General features: G+C 37.5%; 1 long non-coding RNA gene across 9 annotated transcripts in view; it reads left to right on the top strand.

Moving 5' to 3' along the window:
• The first annotated feature begins 15 nt into the window (after positions 1-15).
• LOC123578304 overlaps positions 16-19,116 on the top strand; it is a 36,250-nt gene continuing 17,149 nt past the window's right edge. For 5 of the 9 annotated variants that reach the window (XR_006702284.1, XR_006702279.1, XR_006702287.1 and 2 more), the window contains exons 1-3: positions 16-129; positions 8,763-8,914; positions 18,027-18,234. This is a non-coding gene — a long non-coding RNA (uncharacterized LOC123578304). Of the gene's footprint in view, positions 130-8,762; positions 8,915-9,624; positions 9,839-13,625; positions 13,674-14,000; positions 14,072-18,026; positions 18,235-19,116 lie in introns of all 9 variants that reach the window. The other 4 variants (XR_006702283.1, XR_006702282.1, XR_006702285.1 and 1 more) reach the window with 4 other exon arrangements.

Genomic DNA, 19,116 nt, shown 5'->3' with positions numbered 1-19,116 from the left:
GCGGTGTGTTTAAGTCAACGTCCGCGCTGTTCCGGAGTGGACTGCGTTTCTCATAGGCCCTGGGGGAGTTTGTGAACCTCATCCTCTGGTTCATTTTCCTTTACGCTTTCGGTCACCGTTTTCCTTGTGGTGAGTTGAAACCCGGGTCTGGGTGCGGGAGGAGCTCACTGCAGGAGGCCTGGAGTTTCCCAGGAGCGTATGGGACAGGTAGAGGCAGGAACGTCAGGCCTGTATGAAGAAGGTGATTGTGGGTGTGTGTGCGATTGTGTGCCTGCGCCAATGTGGGATGTGATCATGAGTGTATGTGTGTGTCAGAGAGTGTATGTATGCGCGCGCGCATGGGGGGGGGGGAGGCCCTGACTGGCCCAGATTGGGCTCCTGGGCCTGAGTGGGGGCGGAGCCATTACATGACCACGGTCAGCGGTGACTGTGAGGTGTGTTGTACTGTGAACTGTGAACTAGTGACATTGCTATTGTGACCAACTGGAGACTATCAAAATTGGCCTAGTGTAGCTTTTTTACTTTTAGTAAGATAGAGCGTCATTTTTGCAGTTCTGGGGCTGAGGAATCTGTGGACAAGATCCCTGTGTGACTCCATCTGTGCCTGTGAAAGACTTCGAGGTCCTAGTTAACCACAGAGGCCCCCTGTTCTAAGCATGGCCTTTGTTGCCTTCATCGGTGCACCCTCTCTGTTGTCCAGCCTAGTGCTTAATGCATTGAAGGCATAGAGTACATTAAGTGTAGCCTATTCTGGACCCAGTTGTAAATTCCATGGTTTCTTAGAATTGTTGCACTGGGTTTTCTTTCACTGCCTGTGTCATTTCACCTTATAGCCTCACTGCACAAAAATACTGGTTGCACAAAAATGGCTGTCAAAGGGAAGTTGAACATTTGAGACCTAGAACGAATGTTATAACTAAAAAAGCAAAGTCCTGTGTTTATTAAGGTGATTGTAGGGCTGGAATTAGCCACCGAAGACAGGATATTGAGGCTGCAACAGTGGGATTACTTCCTCTGAAGATTCCTCTTGGCAGCTCTATGAGGGCAAGCCCTGTATTACAGATCCACAGCATTTTTATAGCTCTGTTGACAGGAAACTGCTGTGAACATAGAAACAGACTCCAGTCCCTCGCTTCTGGGAACCTGAGTTTTCTTTATGATACAGGGAAGAGTCAACAGTATTCAGTCTTCCTCATACTTCCATTAGGGTATGTTTATGTATGAGGGGGGACTTGCTAGTGATGAGGAGATGTGTTCTTGTTTAGCCTGTCTGGTCTCCAGGAAAGGCCTATTATGTCATGATTCTCTTTTCCTTCCAATTTTTGCTGTATTCCAAAAGAAGAGCCATGAGAGGAGAACATTGTTACACACATCTCAAAGCCAAGCTAAAAGTCATTTTGAGCTTTGTCTTTGTTTTATGAAATTTCATTTTTGTTTTTTGGGATATAAAATAACTTCATCTGAAACGCCCTAAAAAATAGGGATTTAGACATTTACCTGGGCATTCTCTTCCCAATTAATGATGGTACCATGAGGATGGATTGCCCTTGCCTGTTCCTCATCAGAATTCTTCCTACAGTTAATATTCATATAACCACTTGGAAACACCTCCCCTTGTACGCTTTTTGTGTAAGCATTCTTGTGATGCAGAAATAGTCCTTTTTTATTACACAGTTATTTGTTAAGGAAGAGACCAATGCTTAGGCAGAATTACACATTAGATACTTTAGATATTCTTCAGACACGAGTGGAAAAATGGCATGGTAGATGGTTTGATTGATTTCAGACTATATAATGGTGTCTGAGTCTCGAGCAGGGATCAGCAAACTTTGACCTTGCAGGCCAAATCCAGCTTGTATCCTATTTTTTTATGGCCTGTGAACGAAGATTGGTTTTAGCATTTTTCAATAATTAAGAACATATCAAAAGAAGAATGGTATTTCATGACATGTGAAAATTATATGAAATTCAAATTTCTGTGTCTACAAATAAATTTTTGAATTTGATCAATAAAAAAAATTGTGGAAATTTGTTATCTCTCTTATTAAATAAGCACCTACATAATATCCTTGATTTTGCCTTTTGGCCCACAAAGCCTAACATTTACTCTCTGGTCCTTTACACAGGTTTGCTAACCCCGAATCTAGAGTATCTAAATGAAAATCTTAGTTTTACCATTGAGTGTTTTTGAGTTTGGATAATATATTCAGTATCTTTCTATTCCATAACTTATTGTTTGTAAAATGCAAATAATAATATGAATTTCAAAGGGTTTTTGTGAAGATTAGTAGTTAATATTAACAGGGCACTAGAACAGTGGCTGAAAATAATAAGCGCTTATGTTAAAAATGTTATTATGTGAACCATCTCAGTTATTCCACATTCATAATAAGGAGCAGTGAAAATGAGAAGTTAATTGTAAGTAAGAAAATGGGCCATGTGCTCAGATGGTCTAGAATAGGAATCCTTCACCTTAAATTATTTGCCTTGGAACTGTATACCCAATTGTATATTTATTTTATTTTATTTTATTTTATTTTATTTTATTTTATTTTATTTTATTTTGTTTTTGTGTATGTGTGTGTTTTATTTGTTGTTGTTTTTTGTTTTGTTTTGTCTTGTTTTGGTGTGTGTGTGTGTGTGTGTGTGTGTGTGTGTATTTATTTTATTAATGCATATTTCTCCTGGGGAAAAGCATATAATTTTATGATAGTACCAAAGGTGTACATGACCCAAACAGGTTTTAAATCACTAACCTAGAATCAATAACTTATACCTGGAAGTCAACTTTAGGATGAGTTTGCCCAAAAATAATTTCCTGTATTATGTAAAATTGTTAACCACATTGCATCCAAATTAATCTTATATAATTAAAAAGATATTCTGATATAAAACATGTAAAATATAATGCTATGCAGTATTCATGTTTATGAACAAAAGTACTCAAGAAATTGCTAAATTATAAAGTTTAACTATTATAGGCATTTCTCAGCAATGTTTTAAGGATGATATCCAATATGATACATTAACTGGGCATTCATTGGAGAAAGGCAATATTTCTTAAATATTTAATAAATATTTAATAAAGCCACATTTATTAAGCCTCTACTATGGATGAAACAATTTAGTCTGAAAATGTCACCTGAGTTGTGACATTAAATAAATATTTAATAAAGCCACATTTATTAAGCCTCTACTATGGATGAAACAATTTAGTCTGAAAATGTCACCTGAGTTGTGCTCATTCACAGGGAAATCTTAAGTGTCTCATATTGATGAAATACAGTAAAACAAGGTACAAGACTTTGTAAGTTTATTTCAGTCACACTGGTTTTAGTGCTATTACCAGTTATTTTGCCAGCTTGTTTGTTTTCATAATAAGTAGAAAATAGCCCACCCTACAATTACTTTTATAAATATGCTTGAAATGGAAATTGTTATAGATTCCTGATGAAGAAATTAACATAGTCTTTTTGAAAAAATTATTAACCTAAGTTGAACGTATAAAATAGAAAGTTTTAAAAGTATTCATAATTTTAGCATCCAGAAGTAGTCACTGTTAACATTTTGCTATACATTATTTTAAAGTTTTCCTTGTACATATGTTTCTGATTGTGTTTTTTTTAGAAAAGTTTATAAGAATTAGTCATTAAAATAAGACCTCTTAGGGGCACCTGGGTGGCTCAGTTGGTAAAGCGTCGGACTTCAGTTCGTGAGTTCGAGACCTGCGTCAGGCCCTATGATGACAGCTCAGAGCCTGGAGCCTGCTTTGGATTCTGTGTGTGTGTCTCTCTCTGCCTCTCCCCCGCTTGCACTCTGTCTTTCTCTCTCAAAAATAAATAAACGTTAAAAAAAATTAAAAAAAAAATAAGACCTCTTAGTTTGAAAAAGGAATTCAATCCAGTCACTGGTTTTGTTATACCTCCATGTCTGTAGTGTCAAATGACAAAACTAAAACAATTTAGTAATGAGTTTGATGTCTTTTATTCAAAGGAAAACAGTCCATAGGTTGGAGGAGTACTGTGCCTCACAAACAATGCAACACTTTTCTGGAGTGATTTTGGGCAAGAGAGAGTTTAATAGAATGTTAGAAGAGGCAACACAGAAATGGTGTGATTGGCTAAGAGGTCAAGGATTTCCTTATAAGACTAACAGGTCCTATTTTTTAGGGTAAGGTAAGCTAGCTAAAGCTGAGATGAAGGATTGTGATTGGTATATGTTAGGTTTCCTTGACAGGTATTTCCCATTAAGTGCAGGCTAACTAAAGTTTAGATTTGTGATATGAGCTGGGCCACTAGGGTAGCCTCCATTTTGTGGGCCTTGATATACAAATTAACTTTATCAGTGGGGATAAAAAGGAAGTGACAATGATACCCAACTGATTTGACAGACCTTTTGACTATTTGCACCTTTTGGAATTATACAGATACAAATTTATGTATAATTCCAGGAGATCAAATGATAAAGTAAAGGTACTCAGAATTCTTCAGGTTCTCAGTATTTCTTTTTTTCTTTCCTTTTTTAAAATATAAATTATGCTGACAAGGATGGATTTATAATTTCCGATAACAGAATTGGATGTTAGTAGTTATAAATATGCATAAAATTCTGGCTTAGACCAGGGACAAGACTGAGTTTTGTTAATATTTTCAATTTGTTACCTAAGTGGATCAGATTCTCTGAGATAGTTTGTTTTTTTTAAATGTTTATTTATTTGAGAGAGAGAGCTGGCGGGGGGGGGGTGACATGGGGGTGGCGGCAGGCAGAGAGAGAGAGAGAGAGAGAGAGAGAGAGAGAGAGAGAATCCTAGGCAGGCTCTGTGCTGTCAGCGTAAAGCCCAATGTAGGGCTCAGTCCCATGAACCATGAGATCATGACCTGAGCTGAAATCAAAAGTTGATGCTCTACCAACTGAGCCACCCAAGCACCCCTTCTCTGAGCTAGTTTTATGAGACAGAGTGATGACTCTCTATAGTTGCTGTCTTCCTTTTCTTTCTGAAAATCTGTGTGATAATGTTAATGAAGACTATATTTACAAGTTGTGCTCTGTAATATATTAGCGTTACAAAGAAGAGCAGGCCTAAGAAGCTCAAATTTCACTCTCAAAAAATGGTAAGAGGGGCACTTGCCTAGTTCAGTTGGTAGAGCATCAACTGTTGATTTGAGGGTCATGAGTTCACGTGCCACACTGGGCCTGGAGCCTACTTAAAATTTTTTTTTTATTATTTTTAAAGGGGTTCCTGGGTGGCTCAGTCTATTAAGTGTTAGACTCTTGATTTTGGCTCAGGTCATGATCTCGCAGTCATGGGATTGAGTGCCTCACTGGGCTCCACGCTGAGTGTGGAACCTGCTTGAGATGCTTTTCCTCTGCTCCTCTACCCTGTTCTCTTTGTCTCTAAAATAAAAAAAAAATTTTTTTTTTTTTAAAAAAAGAAGAGTTATGGAGTAAAATTAAATCCTCAAAGAGACTCAAAGAGGTTTGACCATGCAAAGAATGGTGAAGGGATGATTAAGAGAAGTTGGTCTTATTTGATTACTCATGGAAAAACTTAGAAATTCTTTGTATTTTCTAGGAGGATATAAGATTGGCACTTGACTGACCTGAGTGTTAGGATATGTTGAGATCCCATGATTTGTGAGGCTTTTAGGATTGAGTCGGAGTAAGGTTGGGACCTGCATACAGAGAGATCAGGGATCAGTCATGGAACGATAAATACCAGAAAGAAGATGTATTATGTACTTAAAAAGATTTTGCCGGTTTAGCATGATTATCTATGTGATTCTGGACCATTCTGCATTTTGTATCCTCTAACTCAGGATCAAAGAAACTATTCAGTGAGAGATGGTGGATCATCCAAATTTAAAAGGAGTAGATAGCTATAGATTCCCATCAGTAGAAAAGATGTTAGAGACTTTTTCCCCCGACTTAAGCATAGTAATATAAAAAAAGAATTAAGGATAATAGGTGGACTATATTGTAGCCAATACAAAAATTTACTGAATAATTTGGCATAAGGGTAGTGCTTAGGATATATTAAAAAAATTTTTTTTAATGTTTATTTTTGAGAGAGAGAGAGAGACAGAGCGCAGGCGGGGGAGGGGCAGAGAGAGAGGGAGACACAGAATCTGAAGCAGGCTACAGGCTCTGAGCTGTCAGCACAGAGCCCAACAGAGGGCTCTAGCCCACAAACTGTGAGATCATGACCTGAGCTGAAGTCGGATGCTTAACATACTGAGCCACCTAGGTGCCCCAGGATATATTTTAAAATAATGGTCTCATACCCAAACCCAAGTAGGTTAGGGAATGATAATGTGAGATATGAAACAATTAAAACAATGGCAACTAGGAAAAAAATTATGTGACCTAATGATGAACCTGAAGCTTAAAGAAATTTTTTAATTTTATGTGAACTCTAAGCTAAAGATTTAATACCATATTAGAAAAGAAATTCCATAAATTATATTTTCTTAGTCTGTAATGTAAAAAAAGGATATAAAAATGAACATTTATTGATAATTTATGATAGCTGTATAACATGCAGTTTGCTTGTAATTCACTACTTCACTTAATTGGTTTATTGTGATTATTTTCTTCACTTCTAGCCATGTTTCTAGACATATTTGGATAATTGAGGAATCACATAATATATAGGAACTTTTGTGTAAAACAACCAGATTTCTGGAGCGCCTGGGTGGCTCAGTCAGTTAAGCATCGGACTTCGGCTCAGGTCATGATTTCGCTGTTCGTGGGCTTGAGCCCCGCATCGGGCTCTGTACTGACAGCTCAGAGCCTGGAGCCTGTTTTGGATTCTGTGTCTCCCTCTCCGTCTGTCCCTCCCTCACTCACACTCTGTCTCTATCTCTCAAAAATAAACATTAAAAAAATAAATAATAAAACAACCAGATTTCTTAAAAATATGTAGAGAATCTGTTTCTGAAACACATTTCTGTGACTGCTCTTACTGTAGATTTCCAGCCATAGCCTGTTTGCTTGCTATGTAATAGCTCCCTTCTTGGATTTCAAACCTGAAAACATTTTTTGAATTTCATCAGGAATACTTGAGTTTGTGCTTTTAGGGATGGGTAGCATTCAGGATTGTGGCCTTAGACTTCTCTTGAGAGAAGTGAGAATATCTGGGTTCTGCTCAAGAGGGAGTTGTGCTGAGATGTGATGATGGAGAACAGCAGCTTAATCTCAAAAGGCTAAACTCTGCTTCAAATGATTCAGAATATGCTCTCTGGAATATAAAGGTTATCTTTTAAGAAGCTAGGTAAAATTTTTTACCGTTTTCAAAGGAATGGGTTATGCTTTGTTGTGTTGCAGATAATACCTTTAAACACCTTTACTATTCTTTATGATATTGAGATCTTTCTTAGGCCCATCATATAATTTCTACCTTCCTTGATTCTTAGGGAGCTAAATGTGACTTGTGGGGCAACTAAGGAATATCCATTGTCAAGTTAACCAGGTGTTAAGTTGTGTTTGAACTTCAAATTGGTAAAGATGTTCTGTTATTTTCTGACCCACCTTTAGAGAGAACAGATCATTTGTACTGATTATCAAAATAATCTGTAAAATTTACATGGTGATGGATTGAAACAAAGTAATTTATTAAAAAATAAAGTGAACATGTTCATTTCCTGCATCAAAAATTGTTTTATACCTACTCTGTCATAGAAAGTTACAATCCATGAACTTTGCATATATCAACGTTTATTTAGCATTCTAGAAAAGATCTGTGACTGTTTCAAAAAGCTCCATTTTTCCTTTTAGCAATTAACAAACAAAAATATAATAATCATAGCTAACACGGTTCTCTTTTTACACTGTATTGCCTCTTAAGACAAAGAGCCACTCTGGAGTTAAATAAAGTAAGACCTTTCTTTACCACTCTCATCTCTCTTATTCTTTGTGATTCTTTGGCACTCTAGTAACCCTAAAGTTCTTTCGATCCCTATGCCCTTCTCTGAAGTATTTCATTTTTGCCTATCAGTCATTAGAAATGTAACTAATTCTCAAAGTGCTTTACAAAATTTTTAAAAAATTTTAAAATTTGTTTTAATTCTTTTTTCTTAAAAGAAAAGTTCATTTATTAAAGTTCATTTATTTATTTTGAGAGAGAGACAGAGAAAGAAAAATCCCAAGCAGGCTCCACACTGTCAGCATGGAGCCTGAACAGGGCTCGAACTCATGAGATGTGAGATCATGACCTGAGTGGAAGTCAAGTGTCGGATGCTTAACCAACTGAGCCACCCAGGCACTGCAAATTTGTTTTAATTCTTATAAGTATTTATATATCATTTCTTACTTATTTCTTATGTGCCACTGTGGCCACCTTCTTGTAGCAAGAGAAGGCTGGGAGAGTTGACAGAGCTCAGTTGAGTGGGGGCTGATCAGGCAGGGAACTTTAATTACATCTGTTATGCCTTTTTAAAAAATTTCACTTTTCAATTGTTTGCTGCTAATATATCAAATTAGCCAATTATTATATAATAACTTTGTATCCAGAAATTCTGCTAAATTTATCATAAGTGCTGGTTCCTGTCTTATGGATTCTTTAGGATTTTATAAGCAAATAATTACCATCTATAAATAAAGTTTTTCTTCTTAGCCAGTGTTTATATCTTTCATTTATTTTTATTGCCTTGTTTTAATTGCTAGGACTTCCACCAGAGTGTTGAGTAAAAGTAGTGAAATTAGACATTGTTGCTTAAAATTTTTTTAAATTAATTAATTAAATTTTTTTTTTTTTTTAATTTTAGGGCATGGGAACAAGGGACAGAAGGAGAGAGAAGGAATCTTAAGCAGGCTCTGTGCTCAGCACAGAACCCAACATGGGGCTCAGTCCCACAACCCTGGGATCATGACCTGAGCCAAAATCAAGAGTCGGACACTCAACTGACAAGATACCCAGGTGCCCCATGCTTTTTTTGATCATAGAAAGATAGTATTCAGTATTTCATTACACATAGCTGGAGGATTTTCATAGATGCTCAATCAAATTTGGCAAGTTCTCTTCTATTCCTAGCTTGCTGAGAGTTGTTACCATGAAGGGATATTAAATTTTGTAAGATACTTTTTAAAAAAATATTTATTTATTTATTTCGAGAGAGCAGACAGGGTAGGGGCAGAGAGAGGGAGAAAGAGAATCCTAAGTAAGCTCCGCACTGTCAGCACAGAGCCCAATGCGGGGCTTGAACCACGAACTGTGAGATCATGACCTGAGCTGAAATGAAGAGTTGGACACTTAACTGAACCAAACCACCCAGGTGCCCCTATAAGATACTGTTTCTGAATCTAGTGAAGTGATGTCTTTTCTCCTTTATTCAACTAATATGATGAATAAAATTGACTGGCATTTGGATGTTAAATCAGCCTTGTATTTGTGGATCATATTGTATTTCCTTATCTATATTTCCAGATTAAATTTGTGAAATAGAAAAACATGTATTGGTCTCTGCCCACCTGATCCCTGCACTGTTCCTGGTACCTGGTATAGAACTTCTAAAACCCTTGTAATTTCTGAAGTGATAAGGATACTAGGAGCGTCTTTTGTTCTAATATTTGGTCTTTGACTCTGGTTCCTGACACAGAGTTCCTATGTTCTTTGAAATTTCCTAATAGGAGTGTTTTTTGTTCCAAGAAGGCAACTTCTGGTGATCCTCTGGAAGAGGGATGGTCACCAGAAATATCAAGCTATGATTAGAAACTTGGAATTTTCAGCCCCACCCCCCTCCATGAAAAGGAGAGAAAGAGTAGAGATTGAGTTAATGATTGATCATGCATGTGTTGAAGTCTCATAAGAATCCCAAAAGTACAGAGTTTGGAGAGCATCCAGGTTGGTGAATACATTCATGTACTGGGAAGGTGGTGTACCCCAGCTACATGGGGACAGAAGCTTCTTTGGCTCAGGACTCTTCCAGATTTTACCCTGTGTTACTCCTCATCTGGCTATTTATTAGTATCCTTTATGATATCCTTTATTTTATAATAAATTAGTAAACGTAATTAAGTGTTTCCCTGAGTTCTGAAAGCTATTCTAGCAAATACTCAAACCCAAGGAGGGGATCATGGGAACCCCAGTTTATGGTCATTCAGTCAAGAGTACAGTCAACAACCTGGAACTTATGATTGGTATCTTAAAAGGTGGGACAGGACCATTTTGTGGGACTGAGCCCTTAACCTATGGGGTCTGATGCTACTGTCAGGTACATAGCACCAGAATTGAATTAAATTATAGGAAACCCATCTAGTGTTAGAAAATTGCTTGGTAGGGTGAAAATTCCCAAACATTTGGTGACCAGAAGTGAAGTGTCATAGTACTGTAAAAGTAAAGGAGAAGCTCAGGAGAAGTGTGTTTTTCCTACTCAATTTTGTTCTTTCTTTCTTTCTTTCTTTCTTTTTTTTTTTTTAAAGTAAGCTCTAAGCCCACTGTAGGGCTTGAACTCATTACTCCGAGGTCATGAGTTGCATGCTCTACTGACTGAGCCAGCCAAGTGCCCCTCTTTTTTTAAATTCCAGTATAATTAACATACAGTGTTATATTAGTTTCAAGTGTACAATATAGTGATTCAACAACTCTATACATTACTCAGTGCTCATCAAGGTGACTGTACTCTTGATCCCCTATTTTACCCATCCCCCTCACCAACTTCTCCTCTGGCAACCATCAGTTTGCTCTCTATACTGAAGAGTCTGTTATTTTGTCTCTTTTTTCTTTGATTATTTTCTTAAATTCCACATGTGAGTGAAATCATATGGTATTTGTCTTTCTCTTTCTGACTTCTTTCATTTAGCATTATACCTATAGATCCATCCGTGTTGCAAATGGCAAGATTTCATTTTTTAGGCTGAGTAATATTTCATTGTATATATACACCACATCTTCATCCATTCATCTACTGCTGGATACTGGGTTGCTTCTGTATCCTGGCTATTATAAATAATGCTGCAATAAAACATAGGGGTGCATATATCTTTTCAAATTAGTGTTTTCATATTCCTTGTATAAATACTTAGTAGTGGAATTAATTACTGGATCATATGATAATTCTATTTCTAATTTTTTGAGGAACCTTCATACTATTTTCCACAGTGGCTGCACCAGTGTGCATTCCTACCAACAAGGCAGGAGGCCACCAACAAGGCAGGAGTGTTCCTTTGTCTCTACATCCTCACAAACACTTGCTGTTTCTTGTGTTTTTTATTTTAGCCATTCTGACAGGTGTGATGTTACCACATTGTGGTTTGGGTTTGCATTTCCCTGATGATCAGTATTGAACATCTTTTCACATGTCTGTTGCTCAACTGTATGTTTTCTTTGGAGAAATGTCTGTTCATGTCTTCTGCCCAATTTTTAATTGGATTATTTGTTTTTTGGGTGTTGAGTTGTATCAGTTCTTTATATATTTTGGAGATACACACACACACACACACACACACACACACACACCCTTTATCAGGTGTGTCACTTGCAAATATTTTCTCCCATTTAGTTGGTTGTCTTTTACTTTTGTTGATTATTTCCTTTGCTTTGCAGAAGCTTTTTATTTTGATGTAGTCCCAATAGTTTGTTTTTGCTTTTGTTCCCCTTGCCTCAGGAGACATATTTGGAAAAATGTTCTACAGTTGATGTCAGAGAAATTATTGCATATGCTCTTTTCCAGGATTTTTATGGTTTCAGTCTCACATTTATGTCTTTAATCTATTTTGAGTTTGTTTTTGTGTATGGTGTAAGAAAGTGGTCCAGTTTCATTCTTTTGCATATAGCTGTCCATTTTTCCCAGCACCATTTGTTGAAGAAACTGTCTTTTTCCCATTGCATATTGTTAACATTTTCTTAAGCAATTTTCATAAAGCTGGGGCCCCTGGGTGGCTCAGTCATTTGAGGGTCCAACTCTTGATTTCAGCTCAGGTCATGATCCCGGGGTCGTGGGATTGAGTCCATGACAGGTTCCCTGCTGAGTTTGGAGCCTGCATGAGAGTCTCTCTCTCTCTCTCTCTCTCTCTCTCTCTCTCCCTCTCCCTCTCCCTCTCCCTCTCCCTCTACCCTCCCACCCCCCGCTCCCCTGCTCACTCACTCGCTTGCACTGTCTCAAAAAAAATTTTTTTTCATAAAGCTTTTGGCACATCATTTTCTTGTAATGTCTTTGTCAGGTATTGGTGGTATTGTAGTACTGGCCTCTAAAAACAAGATGTGAACTCTACTCCTCTATTTTCTGGAAAAGTCTGTGTAAAATTGGTATTATTTAAATGTCTGGTGGGATCCTATGGTAAAAACAGCTGGGCCTGGAGTTTTCTTTGTTTGTGGTAACAAATTCAATTTATTCAATGGGTATTGGGCTATTCAGATACTATAATTTCATCTTTTTTGTTTTCTTTAAAAATTTTTTTTAAATCTTTATTTATTTTTGAGAGAGAGAGAGAGACAGAGTGTGAGAAGGGGAGGAACAGAGGGGGCGGGGGTGGACACTGAATCCTAAGCAGGCTCCCGGCTCTGAGTTGTTAGCACAGAGCCTGATGCGGGTCTCGAATTCATGAACTGTGAGTTCATGATCTGAGATGAAGTCGGGTACTTAACTGGCTGAGCCACCCAGGCACCCCTCATTTTGTTTCTTTTTTATAGTAAGTTGTATTTTTCAAGAATTTTGTCCATTTCATGTGTGTTGTCAAATTTGTTGGAATGAGGTGGTTTTTAGACTTCTAATATTTATGTATTCCTTAGTGATAAGCTCTCTTTCATTCCTGTTATTAGTGATTTGTCTTTATGATTTTTTATTTTTGATCATTTTAGCCAGTTTTAATCAATTTTGTTGCTCTTTCCAAAGAAATCACTTCTGTTTTGGCAACTTGTGTTTTTATTTCTATTTCATTTAGTTTTTCTCTTATTTCCTTCTAGGTGCTGATTGTTTTTAGCTTTTTAATTTTTTTTTTTAATGTTTATTATTTTGAGAGAGAGAGCGTGCAAGCAGTGGAGGGGCACAGAAGGAGGGGGAGAGAGAGAATTCCAAGCAGGCTCTGCCCTGCCCTCCAATGCAGGGCTCAAACTCACAAATTGTGAGATCATGGCTTGAGCCAAAATCAAGAGTCAGACGATGCTTCACCGACTGAGCCACCTAGGCGCTCCTTGTCTTTAGCTTTCTAAAGTGAAACCTCTGGTTACTGACTTCAGACTTTTCTTCTAATGTAACATTCAAAGCCAGAAATTCCCTACTTTAACTCCATTCCACAAATATGTATATGTTGCATTTTTATCAATCACTTAAAAATACTTTATTTCCCTTTTGATTTCTTCTTTTACCCATGCATTATTTAGAAGTGTGTTGTTTAACTTCCAAATATTTGTGGATTTTCTACATACTTCATTTTTACCGATTTCCAACTTGCTGCCATTTGATCAGAGAATATATGGTATATGATTTTGATCCTTAAAAATTCATTAATACTTTATGTATGGCCCAATTATATAGTCTGCCTTGGTGAATATGCCATGTGCACTTGAAAGGAATATGTATTTGATGGTCATTAGGTGAATTATTGTATACATATTAATTAGTCCAAGTTGGTTGATAGTTCATATCATTTATATCCTCACTAATTTTTTCTTTTTTTTTTTTTTTTAATAGTTGAGAGGTGGATATTAAAATCAGGGCTGGGATGACAGTAATGCTGAAGTGAGTAAAGCCCCTGGGGTGCAAAATTTAAGGAGGTGCTCATTCTTAGGGTCATGCAAGTACAGTGTTGTTTGATGCTGTTTTTAGGTACATACAAATATGTGATAATTATGTCTTCCTAATGGCACATGACAATGTGCCTTTGTCACTGGTCTAGCTTATCTGAAATTAATGCAGTCACTTTAGTTATATATACTATATCTATATACATTATAAACTCCACAACACACTGCTTTTAATAGTCATATATAGTTTAAAGAATTTGAGATAATAAAAAGAGTTATTATATTTATCCAGTGAGTTACCAATTATGCTCTCTTCCTGCAGATCCTGTTTTCCCACTGGTAGCATTTTGTTTCAGCCTGAAGAGCTTCCTTTTATCATTTCTTGTAATGCAGGTCTGTTGGTGACAAATTCTATTAGTTTTCTTTTATCTAAAAATGCCTTTATTTTGCATTCATTCTTGGATACATTTTTCTCTGGATATGGAATTCTGCTTGGTTAAAATTTAAATAATTTTTAAATTGCTTAGTGTACACTGCCACCTCTAATTCCAATCCAGTTTAACAGGGTGATACGATGTATTATTACTTGTTACTTAGTTACTCTGCATGTATCCAGTCTGCCATCCATACAGACCATAACATCTGCCTGAGTTTCTCTATACATGTCAAAATATGGGCCCAGACCCTAATTCTGTCCCCAGTTGTAGTCACAAAGACTGAACTCCTCCACCAGCCCCAGCTTACACTCTCACAGAGAATATGTAAACACTTCTTTTTCTATACCTCTGTTTTAAAATTTGGAGGGAAGAAATTCTCTTAGAGCAAGCCCTGATACTAAGACCCCATGGCAGGCATGTATATCAAGTTAATCAATCTCTTTAACCGAGAACTGAATACTTTCATTGTAGACACATGCGCCCCAGGTTGTTTATATCATTTTTATTTAAAAAATTTGTATTTACTTTTGAAAGAGAGAGAGTGTGAGTGGGGAAGGGGCAGAGAGAGAGGGAGACAGAGGATCCAAAATGGGCCCCATGCCGACAGCAGAGAGTCTGATGTGGGGCTTGAACCCACGAGTCATGAGATCATGACTTGAGCTAAAGTCGATGCTTAATCGACTGAGCCACCCAGGTGCCCCTATTATATACAGTTTTAAATGTGTTGTCCAATTCATTATATTCTGCCTCTATGTTTATTAATTCTTTCCTTCTACTTTTCTTTGTTTTACTTTTTTTTTACGTTTATTTGTTTTCGAGAGACAGAGGGAGAGTGAGTGTGCTTAAGTGGAGGAGTGGCAGAGAGATAGGGAGAGAGAGACAATCCAAAGCAGGCTTGCACTGTCAAGCATGGAGCCTGTTGTGGGGCTTCAACCCACGAACCATGAGATCATGACATGAGCTGAAATCAAGAGTCAGATGCCCAACCGACTGAGCCACCCAGGCGCCCATCTTTGTTTTACCTTTTTTTTTTTTTTTAATGTTTACTTATTTTTGAGAGAGAGAGAGAGAGAGCCCGAGTGAGGTAGGGGCAGAGTGAGATGGAGACAGAGGATCCAGAGAAGGCTCCGCGCTGACAGCAGAGAGCCCAATGGGAGGGTCAAACTCATGACCTGTGAGATCATGACTTGAGCAGAAGTCAGATGCTTAATTGACTGAGCCACCCAGGCACTCCTTGTTTTACTTTTTTTATCCCTAATTTGTTGAAAGGGGTACCTCATTTATTTATTATTTTATTTTCATTAATATAAGCATTAAGTTTATGATTTATCTTCTGACCACTATACTTGTATGCCCTAGGTACTACTGAAAAATCATTTAATGTTTGTAATATTATGGTTTCTAGAGGTTATTTATTTATAAGTTTTCATTTAAATTCCAGTTAGTGAACATACAGTGTTACATGTAGTTTCAGATGTACAATATAGTGATTCAGCAATTCCATACATAAAACTCCTGTGTCTGGAAACACAGTGTTGGCAGGGGTTTGGGTTGGTCTTCTAAGGGAGGGGGGCCCGCCACACTGAGACTGAGGCAAGCATGACTGAGAAGGGTGATTCTTCTGGAGTGTGTGTGTGTGTGTGTGTGCGCGCGCACGCATGTGGTTGATGTAAGCAAATTAGGTAGCCAGCATCCGTGCTGCTCTGTTTCCAGCAGGTGGCCCAGCATAAGCTGAGGAGTGGGGGAGGGAAATGGCACTAGCCAGTTCCTTTGTTCCTGGAGATGTCTCTCCCTGAATGCTGCTTCTTTGGGACACACCCCCAGAAGAGCAATTAAGCTCCCCACTGTGTGTTCCAGGTGCTCTTCAGATTGCTATTTCCACACTGTGTGTCCACATGCTGTTTGCCCTGTCTTCTCTCCAAGAGCAGTGCAATGCCCTCTGGGCTCTCCCCAGCCAAGCCCACTAACCTTTAAAACTCCAAGCTTTAAGCCTTGCTGGTTGTAAGAACTCATGAAATTCAGCCCCTCTGTTTTCCAAGCCACTGTAATGGGGAATCATCTTCTCCATGTACTCCCCTGTGTGCTAGTCTGTCTCTCACCCTTTTCTCTACCCACTTACTCCCCACCATGGCTGCCAGGGTCTATTTCTCTCCCAACTACGTCTCCGCACTTCATACCTTCTTTGATGTGGCCTCTTCTCTACCTTTAGTTGTGGAGTTTGTTCTACCAGTCTTTAGGTTGATTTCTGGGGCAATTAGGATGATTTGATAGTTATCTAATAGTATTTGTGGGATGAGGAGAGCCTAGGTTCCTCCTACTCTACCACCATCTTCCTCCCTCTAGAAGTTTTCTTTATTTGGATTATATTTCCACAATTGACACAAGATTTATTTAGTAGATTGCTTGTTTATTTCCAAGTCAAAGTCTTGGTTCCCTCAATTTTCATCAATCTATTTTATTAAGCAGCCAAATAATGTTGTTTTATTTTACTTTTATTATATATACCTTGCTTTAGAAATAATGGAAAAATTATTCTTGGTCCCACTTGGTTAATCCACCACTTTTGATTTTCTTTAGGCTATCTGCTAACCTTTATTACCATCCTCTAGTGAACAGCCATGGCACCCATGGCACTTTGGTCCCCATGAAGATCTTTCTCCATATTATTGAGTTAGCATATTCTCTACTGTAGTTCCAAGTCTTTTTAAAATTTATTTTTATATTTTAATTTTTTTTCTAGAGAGAGCGTGAACATGTGAGTAGGGGGAGAACGGCAGAGAGGGAAAGAGAGAGAGAGAGAGAGAGAGAGAGAGAATCCCAAACATGCTCTACACTCAGTGTGGAGCCCGACATGCGGCTTGATCCCCTGACCCTGGGATCATGACTTAAACCAAAATCAAAAGTTGGATGCTCAACTGACTGAACTGCCTAGGTCCAGGTCTTTCTGATCAAAATTTTATAAGCTTTATAGTATGGTATACTTGTGAATAATATCTGAAAAGTCTTTGAGATACTTTTCTAAGAAATATAAGAATGGTCGGCTTTAGCTCTGCTAGTTTGGATATACTTTTATTCTCATATGAAATGGAGAATGGAGGAAACAATATAATGAGCCCATCCATGGATGGGAGGTAGATAGATACAGGAGATAAATACTGCATGATCTTGGAACTAAAAGGAAGAGGATTTAGGTGCCTGGCTGGCTCAGTCAGTTGAGTGTCTGACTTCAGCTCAGGTCAAGATCTCAGTTTGTGAGTTTGAGTCCTGCTTGAGCCCCATTAATCTCCACTCTCAGCACAGAGTCCCCTTCAGATCCTCTGTCTCCCTCTCTTTCTGCCCCTCCCCAGTCACGCTCTCTCTCAAATATAAAAATAAACACGAAAAAACAAAACAAAACAAGGATTGTATGGAAGAGGATTGGGTGGAATGAAATGTCTTATAAGTAGGGCCTTGTTATCCATGAGAAATTACTTGGATTTCATTCTAAGAAAAAAGACAAGCCATTAAAAAAAAATTGTAAGTAGGGACTATCAAATCCTGATCTGCATCAGAATTAATCCAATAGAGACATTAAAAATATAGATGCCTGGGACCTACCCTATAGATGCTGATTCAGTCCATCTGGGTTGGTCACTGTACATCAGTACTTTGCAACAACTTTCCCAGTTGATTCTGATCAACACCTAAATTTCAGAACCATGGACTTAACATTTTACCTTTTCATAACTTCTTTATCATATATACAGTCCTCTCATTCTCGGAGTTTCCTTCCTTTTCTTCAAATTTCCAATACCGTGTTAGCTATTGACTGCTGATATTCATTATTTTCAATTTATTTCCTCCATGTAATAATTTTATTTTTATGATACGGGGAAAATAAAATAATTGTTTCCCTTCTACTGTCCTTTCAGATTTGGAGTCCAGATGTGAGACAAAGACGTTTTTAGGGGGAAAAAAAGGCTCTCAATGCAAGGTAATGGAAGGAAAATCTTGACTTGGAGGATTCCCAATTCCAGAAATAACTGGCAAAATAAAAGCACGATTTAGGCAAGGGTCTCAAGACTGAGATCTTAGCTAAATGGAAATAATGGCTGGAAATGGAACCAATTTTAAAAAAGTGTAAGTCTCTTATTCCACATCAGGGAATTTATTAGAGATATTCTATGGGATAAGGAATATGAGAACATCATTGATTATAGTTCAAGCTTTATTTGTGATGAGAGAATTCATTCTAGTGAGAAAATCTATGATTGTAAAACATAGGGAAAGCCTTTTTGTGTGCACAAATGGTGAAATGCATTATCTGAAAATTCCTGCTGTTATGAAACTTAGTAAGTGTCTGAAGTTTAAATGTTGTATATCCATAAAATGGAGTATTATTCAGCTATTAAAAAAAGAAATAAAGTACTGATTCATGCCAAAACATAGATGAACCTTGAAAATATTACCCTAATTTAAAGAAGCCAGACACAAAGGCCAAATATTGCATGATTTCATTTATATAAAGTGTTCAGAAGAGGTAAAACCACAGAGACAGAAAGTATATCAGTAGTTGTATGAGCACTGGGTGGTGTATGTAAATGATGAATCACCGAATTCTACTCCTGAAACCAATATTGGACTATATATTAACTAACTAAAATTGAATAAATAAAAAAAAAGAAAGTAGATTAGTGGTGATAAGGGGCTGGGGAGAGGGAAGAATGGGAAGACTATTAATGTTGATAGTGTTTTTTCCTGGGGTAGTGAAAATGTTCTGGAATTGGTGGTAGTGATTGCACAACTTTGTGAATATACTAAAAATTACTGAATTTTACACTTAAAGGGAGTAAATTTTATGGTTACATGAATTATATCTCAGTTAAAAGAGATTATACACACACACACACACACACACACACACACAACAGGCTGGAAGAGCATCACCCTCTAATAGGCATTTCACTTCCACAAAGCATTTATTAGCAAGATGACTGTTTTCTAAAACTACAAAAGTATATT

This window comes from Leopardus geoffroyi, chromosome E2, assembly GCF_018350155.1.
Source record: "Leopardus geoffroyi isolate Oge1 chromosome E2, O.geoffroyi_Oge1_pat1.0, whole genome shotgun sequence".
Lineage (NCBI taxonomy): Eukaryota > Metazoa > Chordata > Mammalia > Carnivora > Felidae > Leopardus > Leopardus geoffroyi.
This window is presented reverse-complemented; position numbering and strand designations above follow the sequence as displayed.